This window comes from Vidua macroura, chromosome 5 (assembly GCF_024509145.1).
Source record: "Vidua macroura isolate BioBank_ID:100142 chromosome 5, ASM2450914v1, whole genome shotgun sequence".
NCBI lineage: Eukaryota > Metazoa > Chordata > Aves > Passeriformes > Viduidae > Vidua > Vidua macroura.
Genome location: NC_071575.1, coordinates 29,042,710 through 29,060,456, shown reverse-complemented (window position 1 = coordinate 29,060,456; position 17,747 = coordinate 29,042,710). Strand labels below are relative to the sequence as shown.

At 44.7% G+C, this 17,747-nt stretch overlaps 1 long non-coding RNA gene across 2 annotated transcripts in view; it reads left to right on the top strand.

The window, feature by feature from the left end:
- The first annotated feature begins 322 nt into the window (after positions 1-322).
- Positions 323-17,747, top strand: part of LOC128807296 (uncharacterized) — a 108,981-nt gene continuing 91,556 nt past the window's right edge. Inside the window, exons 1-2 of one of the 2 annotated variants that reach the window (XR_008437108.1) lie at positions 323-717; positions 14,056-14,208. This is a non-coding gene — a long non-coding RNA (uncharacterized LOC128807296). Of the gene's footprint in view, positions 1,553-14,055; positions 14,209-17,747 lie in introns of both variants that reach the window. The other variant, XR_008437105.1, reaches the window with a different exon arrangement.

The following is a 17,747-nucleotide window of genomic DNA, read 5'->3' as shown; positions in this document are numbered from 1 at the left end:
ACTGCACTTCCTCTACACTTTTACTAAATTGAGGTGTTTATGCAGCACAGTCGGATTAGATACAGACCTAAAACAATCCCCCCATGACCCAATTCCAGCTGGCTAAATCCATTTCACTCTTTTGACGAATCTTGGATTTGCTTGTCTTCCTGAGGCTGCCTGGTTGTTTCTCCACGAGGGAATGGGAATGGACTGGGCATAGGTTTTGTGTTTGCTTGTTGTGATAATGGACAACGCAGGGACCTCAGGCAGGTGCAAAGGAGTGCTCTTTATTGCCAGAAACCCGGCCTTTTTAAGCAGTTAGCTGGTTATCAGTTTACATAGTTGTAAGGCACAACAAGCCCAAGTCAACCAACCACCATACACCACGATGTGGACATGATGTGGCAGTCACGCAGCGTGTCTCCCACATGTCCCACGTCTCTCATGTCTCTCTACCCCTATTCCAACCAAGCAACTCTCCCATAGTTCCCTTGTACTTAGCCTAAGTAACAGGCCAGAGCCATGTTACAAGGCCTTTCCTTTATAAAGCCTACCCTATTGGTAACATTTGCTCTCTGCCCAAGGAAGAGCTTTATTTCCTGCAGAAGATCCAATGCTCTGTTGTCAAAACAGGTTTCTTCTTCACCTGCAGTTTAGTGCATTAGCAAAGCAGAGTCTGCAAGGATAAACCACTGGATTTCCAGCATGACTTTCCCCTGTTCCTATATCACTAAGGTAAAATATATTTTAACCTTTGTTGGTTTTCTTTTTCCTTCTCAGCAATCAACCAGCACCTGCATAAATTTCAGAGAAAGCAAGACAACAATTTATCTGAAACTTTATGATTATGCCTGACATTATGCTCTGCCTACAGACACCTGGAGCAGGTGACACAGGAGCATATCCAGGTGGGTTTGGAATGTCTCCAGACAGGGAGGCTCCAGGCCCTCCCTGGGCAGCTGTTCCAGGGCTCTGCCACCCTCAGTGTGCAGAAAATCTTCCTCATGCTGAGGTGGAACTTCTTGTGTTTAGTTTATGTCCATTGCTCCTCATGCTGTCCCTGGGCACCACTGAACAGATCCTGGTACCATCTCCAAACCCATATTCAAGATGCTTGCATGTATTGATGAGATTCTCTTTCAGTCTTCTCTGGTGCCAGTGGTGAAACTCCTGTGTCAGGAAGGGAGCCAGCACCAAGGCCTGACCCATCAGGAAGCTGTTCAGTTGTGGCAGCTGCACTATGGCAGCAGTTTAGGTCACGCGTGTCCTCTGTCCCCCAGATTAGTTCCTTGGGAGGTCAGCCGAGCTCCAGAGCTTGTGGCACACAGACCTTGGCAGATAGGCCGAGGCCTTTCCCTGCCTCCAGGCCGTGCTGGTCCTGAGGGCCTTCCTGAGGCAGGTTAATGAAGCACCTCTGCACATGAGCTGTGAAATTATAGCCTTTAATAACCCCAGTTAAGCCTTGAACAGACCTGTTACACTGTGGAAATCCCCAGAGCATTTGGCTGATGGGTGTTTGCCTTGAGCTTGGAGCTGAAAGGAAGGTCAGATTGCGGCCTACACATCCCAGGTAAGCTGGGCCAGGCCTGCACTGCCCCTGCCTTTTTGTCCTTTGGGGCTGTTGTTCGCAGCCTGTTGTTCATTGCATTCCTCTTTGCTGCTTAACCCTGGATTAATTTTCTATTGCACTTTGCTCCTGAGGGCAACATACTGCTAGCATTAAAAATAAAAAGAAATCCATGCATCCCTGCTGGTGTTTTACACCCAGGAAAATGCCTATGGGGCCAGATGAGTGGCACTGAAGCTACACCACAGGTGTGAGGAGAGATGTGTCCTGCTGCCCTTTCCAAGCACCAAGGGACAACAGGCACTTGTGCACAGGCTGTCTGTGTGCTGGATGGCCCAGGGCAGTTTTCATGGCTTTTTGTGTGCAGTAGGTGTCATTAAAAACTCAACACTTGACACCCTGTCTTGGCTGGAGCACTTGGTGGCTATAGCTCCCAGTGCAGTGGGATCAGGAGTGGCCTGGTGTGATGGACTTAACTTTTCCTTCTGCTCCTTTCTGGAGCAGAAAGATTTGGAGGGACATGTGGATTCCCTTTCTCTGGTTAGAGATATTGGTCATGAAATGTGTTACATAAACATGTCCGTGCCAGCCTGATACGTTAAATCTGATTGGAAAATGTTTTCTATGAAGGCTTTATCCCAGCCTCTACTTTCACCACCTTAATAGTGGGGATGAGGGAAGTGAAAGAATGGTAAAAGTACAAAGATCTTACTGGGTAGGGTAGGCCAGCTAGTATTTCTTCCTTAATTTTTTTCTTTAAAACATGGCTTTTCCCACTGTCAGGTTACGTACCCGACTAAACCTGCTCAGTTTCTGTATAGGCTGACTCAAGAAACGTGATAAAAAGCAGTGTGGCAGCAGCTACAAGTCTGAGTCAGAAAAACTGGTAAAATCCAGTATTAAGATGTAAACTGTGGAGTGCACATCTTCCTCCATGTAACAGATCTGAACTGTCTTTGGACAGCTGCAAATTCAGATGAGCCTGATCCTTTCCCCTCTTCATGAGGAGGGGAGGAGAGGGCTGTGCTGATCTTTTCTCTCTGGTGCAAGGGAATGGCTTAAAGCTGCATCAGGGGAGGTTCAGGCTGGATGTTAGGGAAATGTTCTTCCCTGAGAAGGTGATCTGGCAGTGAAAGCTGCCCAGGGAAGTGGCACCAAGCCTGCTGGTGTGCAAGGAGCACTTGGACAACATTCTTTGATACATAGGTTAATTTTTAAGCTGTCCTGTGTGAAGTCAGGCGTTGGACTTCATGATACTCATGGGCCCCTTCCAGCTCAGGATATTCTGTGCAGTTGAGTCCACTTTGAATAACCAAACATTTCACCCAGAAAGAACTAAGATGTGCAGTGGAGTTTGTTGTGGTTGACTCAAAAATTACTTATCTCCACATAAACTCCAGCTACTGGGATATCACATGGATCCACAGCATTCACTGCAGCTTTGCCATCTTTCCTTGCACTGATAACAGTCTTGTTTTGAGCTTGGATTAATTTGTCACCCATTCTTCCTACTGAGGGCACGGTGATTACAGAACCATCTCCTCATTATTAATAATTACTACTGGATTCATAACTAGTAGAGATACAGAGAAAAATCCTCATTCTGAGCAACATACACATTAAGAGAACTAAAAAGATGAAATTTGAGTGACAAAGATTATAATTATTGTTTGTCATAGGTGAGACACAAGGCAACAAAATCAGTTGATTTCTCCCCTTCCCAAAATCATATGGATAGTGGAATTTTTTTTTTTTTTTTTTTTTTTTTTTTTTTTTTTTTATTCATAGATCTGGATGCCTAACCAGACTCCTGAAAGTTTGGCAGAGTCCAGATTTCCCTCAGGCTCTTAGTCCTTTGTCTGAAAAAATGTGTTTTAACGAATTTCCAACCTGATTTTTATAGTTCTCCAAATTTTTTTTTTTAATTTCATTAACCACCATGAAATGCTCAGGTGTGACAATAACAGTAAATGAACCAAAATTGTCAACTTTTATTAAACATCAGAGCTCTCAAATATAGAAAGAGTCCTAAAAGTCTGCTTGAAGTTGGAACACAGATAAATGCTGGACACAATATCGGAGCTGCCACCTGGAAAAGCAATCAGGAATGTGGCTTTCTGTGGGCAAATCCAGCTCTCTCTGATCAAGTACATGAAAGCAGCACCTTGAAATTACTCTGAAGCTATATTCATGTCATGAAAATGAAACATAAATTCCTTGGTTAATCTAGGTGGTCGATTGGAGTGAGATTCAGTTTTAATGTCCTTTGACATTTGTTTTGCAGTTTGGATTTTTTGAGTTTTTTTTCTTTCTTCTCTTAAGATCTTACAGAAAATCTTTGAAATCAGATGCTGTGTGAAATTTAAACCCTTCTGGGTTTAAATTCATAAATGCATCTACATATGGATTTTTTTTTTTTTGGTGGATTACATCTATGTTGAAATACATAGTCAATTAAAAAAGGTAATCATCCTGGATGCTGAGTTTTCATGGTTTAACAGCTGATTTAAAACTGAAATTGGATTTCCTTTCACTTCCAGCCATTATCCATAGTGTAATTAAGCAACACCACCCTTGTGTTATTGATAGGGCTGAGTGCACACAGCCCTTCTGACTGGGGTGGGGATAACTGCACCCATCTTTAACTGGTGAACCTTGGGTTTCACAGCAGGGATTTCCTGTTGTTGCTGTAGAGGCAGAAGCATTGATCTGGAACTCTTCGGAGGTGTGTTCTTCATTCTGATCTGTGCCTTTTCTGGCAAAGCCTCCTTTTTCTTCTCTTACATGTCTCCTCCTCAATCACCTGTTTCCAAAAAAGCATTTCTGAGTACATTTTACTCCTGCAGCAGATGTAGCAGAGCTGGAGGAAGAAAACGAACCTGATAAAGATTTGCAGATCAAATGGGGCAGAATTAAGGCTGATGTCACTTAAATGTTTCTCAGCTGGGCAAAGAGCTGGTGAAGGGTCTGGAGCACAAATCTTATGAGAGGGAGCTGGGGGGGGGTGAGGGGACCCTCAGGCTGGAGAAAAGGAGGCTCAGGGGAGATCTTCTCACTCTCCACAACTCCCTGACATGAGGGTACAGCCAGATAGGGGTCAGGCTCTGCTCCCAGGCAACCACTGACAGGATAAGAATAAATGACCCCAAATTGCACCAGGGGAGGTTTAGATTGGATATTAAGAAAAAATTATTTACTGAAAGGGTTGTTAGGCACTGGAACAGGCTGTCTGGGGAAGTGGTGGGATCACTCTCCCTGGAAGTGTTAAAAAATGTGTGGATATGGCACTTGGGGACATGGTTTAGTAGTGAACATGGTGGGTTCTGGCTTAATGTTTGGACTTGATGACCTTCTTCATTTTTTCCAATTTTAATGGTTCTGTGATTCTTTGGACCTCAGTGTTGACATGGTGGGAGCTGCCATGCATGTGGAGATGGCAGCAGTAGCTCTAGGCAAGGTGTGTGGAGAGAGCAGGGAAGGTGGAAAGGGAATTAATTGATGCTTCCAAGCAAGTAATGGATCACCACTGTCTTTCTGAGTGGGGCTCAGGTCCCCACAGCAGTGTGTGGGAGGTGTGTCATGTTGGTAGCGGTGGGAGGTGAGGAGAGAGTGTCTATGTGAATTGATGGCATGAAGATGCATTTTCACATGTGGATTTGGGCTGGAGCTGTTCTGCTCCACCTCAGGTTGCCTCAACAGAGTGCTCGGCAGGCAGATTAAAAAATTAACTTTAAAGACTGTTGAGGGATGTCACTCAAAGGTGCTTAAGAAAAGCCATGTGCTGCTTCCTGAGAGTGAGGATGGATATCCAAGGGTGACCATGAAGCCTTGGCATTGCAAGGGTTTGAGGGCTGTGCCTCTCCCCAAGAAAAGAGCATTTAGGGCAATTTAATTGTGTATCTGGTTCACTGGAGTCAATGGTGGCATTCCCAGGCTCAGCATCTGCTTATGTACCGTGGAATGATATCCAGAATTCATCCTCAAGGACCTGCCTTAAAACAGAGAAGGATGTAGACACTCTACTAAATATAAGTGGGATCCACAGAAGAGGTCAAGCTAAGACAAAACACATTCTCAGGATAAGGTCTATCGGTCTGAAATTCTGACCTGAGTTTTCTAAGCCCAGTAAATGGATACTAATGCAAAATTCCATGCTGGCTAAATGGATTTCAGTTAATTTTCTGCTATGAAAGCATTTCAATTTTAACAATAGCTGTCACTCCCAATATAATACAGAAATAGTTTAGTAATACAGGCCTTAAAACACTACTCTGATAAATATTTATATTACTTATTTTAAGTTAAAAGCTTGGTTATGAATTGTTTTCATTCCAGCAGTGTAAACATCCTTCTAGAGTCTGCACTGTAATGATGAGATTGAAGTCGCTTTCCCTATTTGCCTTCTCTTATTTTATCAGTGCAAAAATATTCCTTAGTGGAGTCTGATAAAAGTATTTCACTGTACAAATGCCCTTCTTTTCTGTACAGTACAGAAGGGAAAAATAATGTTAGGTGCTTTTCTGCAGTCAGCAAAAAAGCATCAGTTCTTTGTCAGATTTTAGTTTAGTTTAAACATAAATTTCAATACATGACCATAAAACACAGGCCTTCTACGAAAGGGGCATTTTCCTGGTGATAAATGGATTTTGGCTATTGTTTAGTTAATGTTTTATGCTGATTTGATAAAGGAAAGCTTTTCAAAAAGAGAAACAAAAGCTATTTAAGGTGTGTGAAGCGAGGTACCAGCACAAATAGCCTCAGCTCTGAACTGACGAGCAGTAATAGATAAATAACTGGATATGGGGTTTGAACTGGAATCCCAGCCATATTCTTGTGGTGAAAGGGAAGGATTTGAATGATGGCAGCAGAATGCAAGCCTCCCCAGTATCATCAGTCTGAAGTGGCTGTAGAAATTCAGGCAGTCATTTAATAAAAACACCTCTTTTACTATGAAGGCTGTAAATTATACAAGCCTGTCAAGTTACAGCTCTGCCTTTGTGCCCAGCACGATTGTAATGTTCTCAGTCCATAATTTAGAAAAGGATTAAAGTTCTCCAATGCTCTGCTGTTTTTACAATGTTTTCGTGATAATAAGATTACCTCAGCCTCCCTCTCTCATGTGAAAATGTCTCTAAAAAGACATACCATATTTGAAGGTGGGGTTTTCTCACACACAGATGCATATATTTGAGAGGGGGAAAATACATGACAGTGGTGTCTGACATCAAACTCTTATTGTGGGACTGGAGATGCCTCATTACTCATGGATGCTGAAGGCATGCAGCTGATGTATGGATTTGCTCTGTACAAGTGCTACTGCATCTTTCAGGTCATGTCAGCAAGGTTTCTGTTTATTAAAGAAAAGCTTTCAAAAAGAGTTTTTAAAAAGCTTATGAAACAGCAGAGATTTTAGAGGACCTATTCCTTGGAAAGCCAATTTTCTTTAATTACCAGGGATAACTACTGGATAAACCTCAGAATGACAAAAATACTACCAGTGTTGTCTGTCAGAAAGAAAAGGCAAAATAGATTTTCTACCTGAATTAAATAATGCATTTAGAAGCCTGGTGTCAGTGGGTATTCTGGAGATGGTGAGATGGCAGAAAATTACACAAGCTCTGCTGGTGGTCTGGAAATTTCCTGTTTTCAACAGTAGCAAGCTCTGACTTCTCTCATCATCTGCCTCAGCATGTCAGGTCTTCAGTTTGCCATTGGGCTTAGAACTTGGCTGCTGTGCCTTTTAGGATGAGGCAGTATCTCATTTGTGGAAAAAAAAAAAAAAGGAAAAATATTCGTGTGACAAGTTTGTGGTTTGGGTTTTTTTTTTTCAAAGATGGCACCATGAAGCCACCCAGATATTTGGCAGAGGTCCTGTGATGGGCAAATTAGACAGCAAAATGCTGGAGAGTCAGGCAAAGATGCATGGAAGACAAAATTTGTCATATGCTGCTTCAGTATTTCTCTGATTATCTCTACCACATACCAGACATACTTAGGTTTCAATTTCCTTAAGAAAACTCGTGTTAATAGCATTTGCTTGAATTATTTAAGAAAAAGAAAGGATTATAGAAGACATCAAATTCCAAGTCCTCACCAACAGTCAGAGCCTACAGCCTCTATTATAGAGGGAAAAAAGACAAGGACAAAAAAGACATTAAAAAAGACAAAAATAAAGGCAAAAAAAGACATTAAATTCTTTCTCTTCTAAGATCCAGGACCGGGCAGCTCCTCTGAAGTCAGTCATTAGTCCAGCTATGAATGACCACAGAATGTCATCCTGTCAGGAAGGCTTGACTGTCATTCATGGACATCTTGATCATGCCTCCCTTCCCTTTCACCCTGCTGCTGTGAGGAGGAACTGAACAACATGAACAATCTGGCTCAGAGGAGGGTTAGGGTGGATATCAGGACAAGGTTATTCCCTCAGAGGGTGCTGGGGCACTGAACAGGCTTCCCAGGGAATGGTCACAGCCCCAAGACTGCCAGAGCTCCAGGAGAGTTTGGACAGCGCTCTCAGGCACAGGTGGGATTGTTGGGGTGTCTGTGCAGGGCCAGGAGTTGGGTTTGACAATCCTTCCAACTCAGCATATTCTGTGATTCTATAATTCTATGAATGTGGCCACCTTTATTCCCCAGAACTCCCTCCAGGCTGGATCATGTAGATAATGTGGTATCATGGGTCTGTTGCAGACATAACTTCACCCCCCAAGCCCCCAGTCCTCTGGTGTGGAGCAGCCAGTTCTCAGAGCTGTGCAAATGCCCACTTCAGCTGTGCTCTCCTGGCTGTTCACTGCACTTTCTGTGCAGCTGCTGAGGAAAAGCTGAGGTCTCCAGTGGACCACGACAGAATTGGACAAGCTGGAAACTGTGCCCACCACCTGGAAAAATTATTGAACGAGCGGTTCAGATACCTCACATGCTCAAAACACCAGTGTCTGCCTCTGGAGCTGGAAATCTCTGGTGGCTATGGAGAAGCCTGGAAAGGAAACAGGGATCATAGGATGGGTCAGGTTAGAAGGGACCAGAGAGGGTCATCTGGTCTCACCTCCCTGCTCCAGCAGGGCCATCCCAGAGCACAGGGCACAGGATTGTCACAGATGGTTCAGGAATATCCCCAGTGAGGAGACTCCGCACGCTCTCCAGACTCAGTCACTGCACAGGACAGAAGTTCTGCCTCCTGCCCAGGTGGAACCTCCTGGGATCAGTCCCTGCCAGTTCCTCTGGTGCCATTGCTGGGCCCCCAGGGCAGAGCCTGGGCCCTGCTCAGAGCCCTCCCTGCAGACAGGGACACCCAGGGCTGAGGGCCCCTCTCAGCTGGGGCTCCTTTTGAGGCTGGACAGCCCCAGCTCCCTCAGCCTTTCCCTGCCAGAGATGCTCCAGGCCCTAAATCGTCTCTGCATCCTCTGCTGGCCCCACTCCAGGAGCTCCCTGTCCCTCCTGTGCTGAGGAGCCCAGGACTGGACACAGCACTCCAGATGTGCCTCCCAGGGCTGGGCAGAGGGGCAGGATCACTCCCTGACCTGCTGGCAATGCTCTTCCCAGTGCACCCCAGGATTCCATTTGCCATCTTGTCCCCCAGGGCAGTGCTGGCTCATGGACAGCCTGTTGTCCACCAGGACCCCCACGTCCTTCTCAGCAGAGCTGCTTCCCAGCAATCTTGTGCCGTGTGCTCTGGAATGGCCCTGCTTGAGCAGAATTGTGGGACCAGATGACTCCCTGTGTTCCCTTCCAACCTCAACCAGTCTGTATTTCTGTATGAAGGGAGGCTAAGGGTTTGTTCTACCTGGATAAGACTCAGGTGGGTTGGTGCAGACTTCTGGCTAAAGGGGAAGTGTAGAAAAGGCAGAACTGGATTCTCCTCAGAGGTGCATGTAGAAGGGACCAGAGGCAAGTGGCACATGTTGCAACTAGAAAAATTCTGATTTTTGATTGGAAAAAATTCTTCCCTGTGTGAGTGGTGCAGCACAGAAGCAGGAGCCTAGGGAAGATGAGGGATACCCATGCTTGGAAAACATCCAAGCTTGACTGGGTAAGGCCTTGTAGGATCTCATCTAGCTTTGGAATTAGCTCTGCTGTGAGCACAGGATTGGACTATGGACTTGCAGAGGTGCTTCACCACCTGAATTGTTCAGTCAAAGCAGTGTTATAGTCTCAAAGTCCATGCAGGCTGTTCCAGTTTCTCCAGAGCCACTTTCCACCCTGTGTTGCTGCTCCAGGGGTTGCTTGGTCAGTGTGTGCATCTCATGATATCATGAAGAAAACTTGCCTAGTCCTCTTGGCTATTCCTGACTAAAAGATTGTTTTTCCTAAAGAGTAAACTAGGAAATTTTAAAAACAGCTCAGTTTTGTGTATTTCCTTGTCACCCCCGCACCCCCTGCTTCCCTCACCCCAAGTCTCTTGAACATTTTCTTCAGTCAGCCTCAAGTTTCCTAAAAGGACATTCTACCCTGAGTTAATATCATGCCTGTGAAAGTTCAGGCTGATTATTTTTCCTCTAGAGAGGGCATCAAAATTTGGTTTATAATGGAGGTCTTGTTTCAAACCACGATGAAAGAATTTAGCATTTCTGACATCAGTGGGGTGGCACAGGCATGGAGTCGCATGCGAGCGGGTGGGGGCAGCTAGGCTCTTCTCTGCTCCACTGATTTTGTGAAGGACTCTTTCACTGGTGGAGGTTTATCCAAAGCCACCTAAAGACATGTACATATTTATTTACTAAAACAAACCAGGCTACAAATGGGACCAAACCCCGCATTTAAACATCCCTACAAGCAGCCCCTCCATGCCAAAATTTTTCTCCAGCCCTGCTTAAGAAAAAGCCTGGGAGAGTTCATTTTCCTCAGGCTTTACAACTCATTGTTTTTCACAAAAGCACCCCTCTGCTTTTCCAAGAGTAAGGATAATTCTGTGGCTAGAACATATGACTAGGACTTGGGGTTTTCTTCCAGCTGTTGCACAGACTGCTTGTGAGTTCTTGAGTAAATCTGATTAATCTTGCTGCACATTTGTAAAATGGATGCTCTCCTCTTTATCCTCATTCACAGAAGTGGCTGCGAGCCTTTTAGACCTTTACAAGTCAACTGAATAGAAATGGAAAGAAACGGGCTTGAAATTTTGTGTACAAGTGCTTTTAGAGGAAATGGTGGATTTCTTTTTTTCTTTTTCTTTTTTTTTTTAATGTATTTGACAGAGCTTATTAATTCTGTACAAAGTTGCATGCAACATTTGTATCTAGAAAGTTTATGAGTTTTTCCTTCCAAAGTGAAGGGGATGTTTCTTTGAGTGAGCCTTTTTTTTTTTTTTAATGAAAATGAGGCACTAAAGGTTACTTTCTTAAATGAAGAAGAGAAATGCTCAATTTGTCAGTATTATGTATTATTTTTAAAGGGCAAAGGAGATCTTCCCAGACAGCTATAAGCCACAGGCTTTATGGGGAAAGCAATGCCATTGAGGCTGAGTGCAGGCACACTGAGGACTGGGAAGTGACTGGAAACAAGAACATCCATCTCCATCCCTGCATGCTGGTGGTTCAATGAGCAGACAGGCAGGATTTTCCCATGAAGTGGAGGAGTCCCCACTCCTGGAGGTGTTCAGGAAGTGGCTGGACGTGGCACTCAGTGTTCTGGGCTGGCTGTCAAGATGGTGAAAGAGGCCAAAGGTTGGAGCTGCTGATCTTGGAGGTCTTTTCCACCCCTAGTGGTCCTGTGATTTGTTTTATCCTCAGAGTCAATGTGCAGCCCTGTAACTCACCATCCACATCTGAACCCTGCTGTGAGGAGAGACAATTGCCACCTTCCTGTGGTTGTCTGTCACACTCACCATCCCAGTCCCTTGAGTACTTGACAAATATTGATGGAAATATCTCCAGGAAAAGGCATCTACCACCACAGGCATTTTCTGCCTCAGAGCTGAAGTTACAAAGGTATCTTCAGATATGTGGCGTCCTTTTAGGGTTAAATCTGGCTTGAATTGGAAGGATGTACATACATAGAAAAAGCAATATAGAATCAATATATTCAACCTTCTGCACTTTAAAGACTATAACAATAACAATTCATTATGGGCCAGGATTTTTCAGGTGCCTGGTCAACTTCTGTGCCTCTCTTCCAGATGTTCATAATGTGATACCTCAGAGGGACTTGGTTTTCTGTGTGTTGACTATTCACAGCTGAAATAGAATTCTTCTGACAATGAGGCTCCTTTCAATTAATTCAAGATTAGGTTTCGAAAATAGTATGCAGAATTACTAGCTGAATTGAAATATAAATAAAGATAAAAACATTCTGCTATCATCCTAATTTTCAATTTGTTTTCCCTTCAAATTCTTTAATAATAATTTTATCAGGTGTCATGTGTCATGGCTGAAAACAGTAAAAAATGGAACAGCTCCACAGAATCATGAGATTTTTAAAAAAAGTTTTTAAAATAATTTTTGAAAATTATAAACCACTTACAAAACTGCAAGTCTTAAATTTTGCCTATTTGTAATAGTTAATTCCCATTAATTTTGTCAAACTGTGATCTGCACCCTGCACTTTGAAGCATAAGAACATTGCCAGTGCCAAAAGTTCAGGCTGCAAGTATTTACGGGAGTGGCTGAAAAATGAGATTTAGGAAGTAGTTCAAGTTCTGTTCACATTTTTCAGTTTTCATTCATCTCCTGTTACACTTCTAAGCTTTCTCATCAACAGCAGGCACAGATGATTCACTGAAAGAGTACGAGTGAGTTGCTTATGTCACCGCATTTCTCCAGGAGCTGGAAATTTAAACAGAAAAGTATCATGGAGTCATGATAAATCCCATGCATTGGCAAAGTTAATTCACTGCAATGTGTACCTGTCTCTGTTTTTAACAATTTAACTCAGTACTGTACAGAGATGATCCTGTTCCTGCTGACAGTGACTGCAGCATTGTGCAGGAGCAAGATGGGAACATGGAGAAAGGCATGGAGCTGTGTCAGGGAAGGGTTAGGGTGGATATCAGGAAAAGGTTCTTCCCCCAGAGGGTGCTGGGGCACTGAACAGGCTGCCCAGGTAATGGCCACAGCCCCAAGGCTGCCTGAGCTCCAGAAGCATTTGGACAAAACTCCCAGGCACAGGGTGGGATTGTTGGGGTGCCTGTGCAGGGCCTGTAGGACCTGATGATCCTTGTAGGTCCTTTCCAACCCAGGATATTCTGTGATTTTATGATTTCAGGCATGGTTTTCTGACAAAAATCCCGACTGAAATCTGTGTGTCATGGGTTGGATTCTGATTCCAGGCTCCGGAGGTGACTTGTGTGCTTTGCATTCCACAGGCTTCTTGTGTGAGCCTGGGCTGTCAGCCCTCTCAGGTGGTACCTTCCTGCTTTGCCTATGGTGATAGCCACCTCTGGTCTCGCAGCAAGTTTTCAGGATCGTGGCAGCTCCCTTCTGGACCATTCCTAGCTTTTTAATGTCCTCAGAATGAGCCCAAGCAGTAGCCACACATCCTCCTGTCAGACACTGACAGACACTGCTGATGTGTTGAGCCCAGATGTGCAAAGCTCACCACACCAGCAGATCCTCCACTCAGGGGGAGCCCCAGGGACCCCATCTGGGTGCTGTAACACTCCCAGGGCCTTTTTCCAGCATCAGAGGCTCACAACATTTTAGATTTTTCCTTATTTTGACAGCCAGCAACTGCCAGGCCTGGAATCTGTTTGTTTCTTTATCAAGCAGGCTAATAAATGGTGCTGCACTGCTAAATCTGTCTTATTCAGCATCTTATTATTATATCAGCCTGTCTTAACCCAGCCAAGTATATTTACATGAAATAATGGATGAGTTTTGCAAATTCCCCCCCCCTTTTTTTTTTTTTTTGTATTTTAAGTGACTGTCTAGCCAAGTTCATTTCCTCTCCTGTCTGAGCTCCTCTCTGAAATATATTATCCCACTTATTAGAAGCCAATAGCACTGTGCTTTGCTTTTCTTCCACCCTCTCAGAAGAAGGAGCATGCAAGGGATGCTTGGATTAAGTGAGTGGGGCACCCCAGAGCGGGGATTCCTTATGAATGAGCTCACATCCTCTCTCTGTATGATAAGAGGAATGCCGTTTGCATCCCGAGCTTGTTGCATAAACACACACTTGGATGGGGGAGCGTTTAGCCTCAGCAGAAACTGGGATATCCAAAAGATCTAAGGGACCGGGGATCATCTGCCAGCCCTCTGCTCAGACACACCATGGCCACTTCTTGGTGGAAGCAACTGCAATTGTCTTACTCCAGTATGTCAACATGAAATTATGACAAATCAGGCCAGGATGGACCGGCAGATGAAAACAATAAGGAGGAAGCAGGGCAGAGGGAAGCTGGGAGGAATGAATGACACCTAAAACTCAAGAGGCCTTTATCATCCTGGTGGGAAATGCCTTTGGAAATATAATAGGACTGTAATAGGATTGAAGTCTGTGGGTATGCCTGAGCATATGCTGAGTTTTCAGGTTTGTTTAAATCTGCCTGTAAAATACTTTTTTTTTACATTCTGTAGGAGGAACCTTATGAAAATTAACCTGAGAGCAGCTGGAAAAGGCTAGTCTGACACCTTTTCCTGTGAATGGGACACAGTCAGGATCCCCACAGTACCAGGAAGCACCCAACACTCTTACACTCTATGTGATGCCGGGCTTTGACCTTGGCAAAGGTAAAGAAACCTCTCCGGCCTCCACAGTTACACAGTTTCCTTTTATGTCTTTTTCATTTAAAGTAGTGCTGTTTGGTAGCAAAGGGAGAACTACCAAGAGCGAAGCTTCAGCTTCCTGTCTCCTTTCTATCTAATTGAAGTCCTTGAAATGGGATGCAATGAATGTTTCCTTTATTAAAAACTGAGCCTTCTCCAACCCACACAGTTTCACAACACTTGATAGAATGCACATTTTTCCAGTTTCTTTTTTTTTTTTTTTTTTTTTAACAATGTCCAACAATTAAAAATAAGTCACTGAAGGGGCCATATTCAGCATTAATGTAATTGGGAACAGTTCCCTCTGGTCCCAATAGGAGATGCATTTACTTTCACCAGAGCAGAATCTGCCAGCTTGTGGACACCTCAGATTTAGGATTGTCACCAGTGTCTGCTAAGAGTGGCTTATAAACTTTGTCAGGTTTGTGCATTTATCAACTTAGCACTGTGCTGCAAAAGAAAGAAGGGAAAAGGCAGTGAACACAGGATTTTCCCCAAAAAGCTGGCTTTCTTTCCCTCCATCCAGGCTGTGCTGCCTCTCTGCCTGCTGCAGCTGGCTGGCACCTCTGAGGAGCCTGCCATGTCACACCTTGCTGGAGTCAGGGAGAATGTGGTGGGTTTGCTCTGGAGGGTGGAGGGTGCATGAAAATATTTTCTGTGGTTTCAGTTTGCATGTCTGCATGGAAAAGTCTAGGGAAATGTAATAGGTATGAATCCAGGAGGATCCACAGAAGTATGTGAGAACAGATTTCAAGGAAATTAATGAAAATCCCCCAAAACATTTTCAGGGGAACATATATTCCCAATAACCTTTCACAATCTGTAATAATTTTTTTCTCTTAAATTCCATAGGAGATTTACATAGGTTTGGTTCAAACCTCCCCTTTCCTAAGCTCTAAGCCCTACATTAAATGAACTGAGAGAGCTTTGCTCTGTGCTCACTCATTGCATCTCTCATCAGTGGCACTTTTCTAAGTGCTCTGAAACCCTTTTGTGTTTGCACTGTTCTTCTGAGACAGTGGGAAGTCCCCAGACTTGGAATCTGAGTGAAACAGCTGCCTTTTCCCTTGTAATCTTAAGAACTTCAAGTAATGTGACAAACATATCCTGCAAGATCACATCCTTCCTGTTGGGTTTGCTCCCACCAGGCAGAGTGCCCTGATGTAACTGTTCTGCAGATCCATGGCATTCATCTTCTCCTGGCGATCAGCACAGGAAGGACAGGGAGCTGCTGGAGCCAGGCCAGAGCAGGGACACCAAGGGGATCAGAGGGATTGAGCAGCTCTGCTGGGAGGAAAGGCTGAGAGAATTGGGATTGTTCAGCCTGGAGAAGAGAAGGCTTTGGGGTGACCTCACTATGGCCTTGCAGTGCCTGAAGGGAGCCCACAGGAAAGAGGGAGAGAGACTCTTGACAGGGGCCTGGAGTGACAGGACAAGGAGGAATGGATTTAAACTGACAGAGGGGAGGTTTCAATTGGATATTGGGAAGAAATTGTTCCCTGTGAGACTGGTGAGGCCCTGGCACAGGCTTTCCAGAGAAGCTGTGGCTGCCCCATCCCTAGCAGCATCCAAGGCTGGGTTGGACAGGGTTTGGAGCAACCTGGGATAGTGGAAGGTGTCCCTGCTCATGACAGGGGGGTGGAATGAGATGATCTTTTAAGGTTCCTTCCAACCCAGGCCTTTCTATGATTTTTTCTCTCTGGCCTGAATGAGACAGAAGCAGAAAGGTGTGCTGGGAAGCTCAGCTGAAACACTTGAAGAATTGCTAGCTCTGAAAGGCAGGAGCTATGAAATAATCATATCTAGTCTATCTAGAAAGCACTTTACACAGAAGGATCCAGGTCAATATCACATTTAAAAGGTCAAGTCTCCTTAGTTTGACCTCATGTCCTGCCTTCTTGGCTATCACAAGGTACCAAAATCCAAAGTTTTTTTGCACATGTGACCTCCCTAAACCGTTGCTGTATTTTACTGTGATGATTTAACATAAAAACACACAAGACTAAAGACACATCCCTTACTCCACTAAGGGAGTTCTAATTCTTGAACATTTTCCCCCCAATGTGCTCTTGTTCCAGAATTGAGAATTTCCTTTGTTATGTGGGGCTCAGCACCAGCAGGCAGAGCTGTGGTACTTTTGCCATGAATTTTTTCTGCACTTGAGTGGTGAATCTGGTGCTCTAGGGAGGTGCAGGAAGGGAACAAGTGCATGGTCTATGAGAGGCAGAGGCTTTGTGTGCCCACCTGAACCCCCCTTAGTGCTGAATGAGGCACATGGGTGCTCACAAAGAATTGAAATCTCAAACCCAAGCTCCAAAACACACCCTTGGCACAGTCCTGAGATGACATTGAGTGTGAGATCAATCACTGCAGATCACCCCCTTCCAGCTGTTGGGAACTGAAGCACAAAACCACTGAATGACTTGATTAGACACAGGAAAGCTCGAGGACCCCAGAGCTGTCCCTTTTACAGAAGTCTCTGTCTGGTGCTTTCCCATAAAACCAAGGCTCTTCTCAGAACAGTTTTCCCAAGGCCCTTGCACTATGTTTTGCTAACTTTTACTGTAACAAACTTGGTTTAAAAATAATGACATTTTTCTTCTGTAAGTGTGACAGTAGCAGAGAGGAAGGAAGCCCTGCACATGTGTAGGTGAAGAAATGTGAATGTGCAACCAGAAAATAAGTGTTTATTCTCCCACATTTTCTGTTTTGCTTTACAATACTAACTCCCCTTTACTTGCAAGTACTGAGTGCATCAGTGCCTTTTACTTTCAATTTGAATCACAAGTAATTTTAATCTGATTACAATCTCACAAGGCACCTGCCCACTGCATTCCACACCTTTGTGAGCAAACTCCTAGTTCCTAATGATCACAGAATCATAGAATGTACTGAGTTGGAGTACCCACAAGAATCATCAAGTCCAGCTCCTGGCCCTGGAACCAACCCCAAGAATCCCACCCTATGCCTGAGAATGCTGCTCCTGGAGCTCTGGCAGCCCTGGGGCTGTGACCATTCCCTGGGCAGCCTGTTCAGTGCCCCAGCACCCTCTGGGGGAAGAACCTTTTCCAGATATCCACCCTAACCCTCCCCTGACACAGCTCCAGCCATTCCCTGGGTCCTGTCCCTGGTCGCCACACAGATCAGTGCCTGCCTGTTCCCCTCCTGAGGAAGCTGTAGCTTCATGTCAGCTTCAATGAAACAGAGCTCAAGTCTTTTCTCTTTATTCCTCACTCTGTCCCCATAACTAACTCTGACATTTTGTTCCAATCTTGTTCTTGTCTGGTTCACTCCTGGTGCCTCTTTCTTGGTCTCCTGACCACTGCTCTCTGTTTCCCCCTGTGCTGCAGTGGCAGCCAGACCTCTGAGCTGCCCCTAGAAACAGCCCTCACTTTCCCTTGGCGTGGCTCAGGTTGGCCAGCAGAGGCAGCCCCGGGGAAAGCTGGGGTTTATTCCTGTTTTCTTGAGGAGACTAGAGAAGGACCTTCGATTCTCTTTGTGTC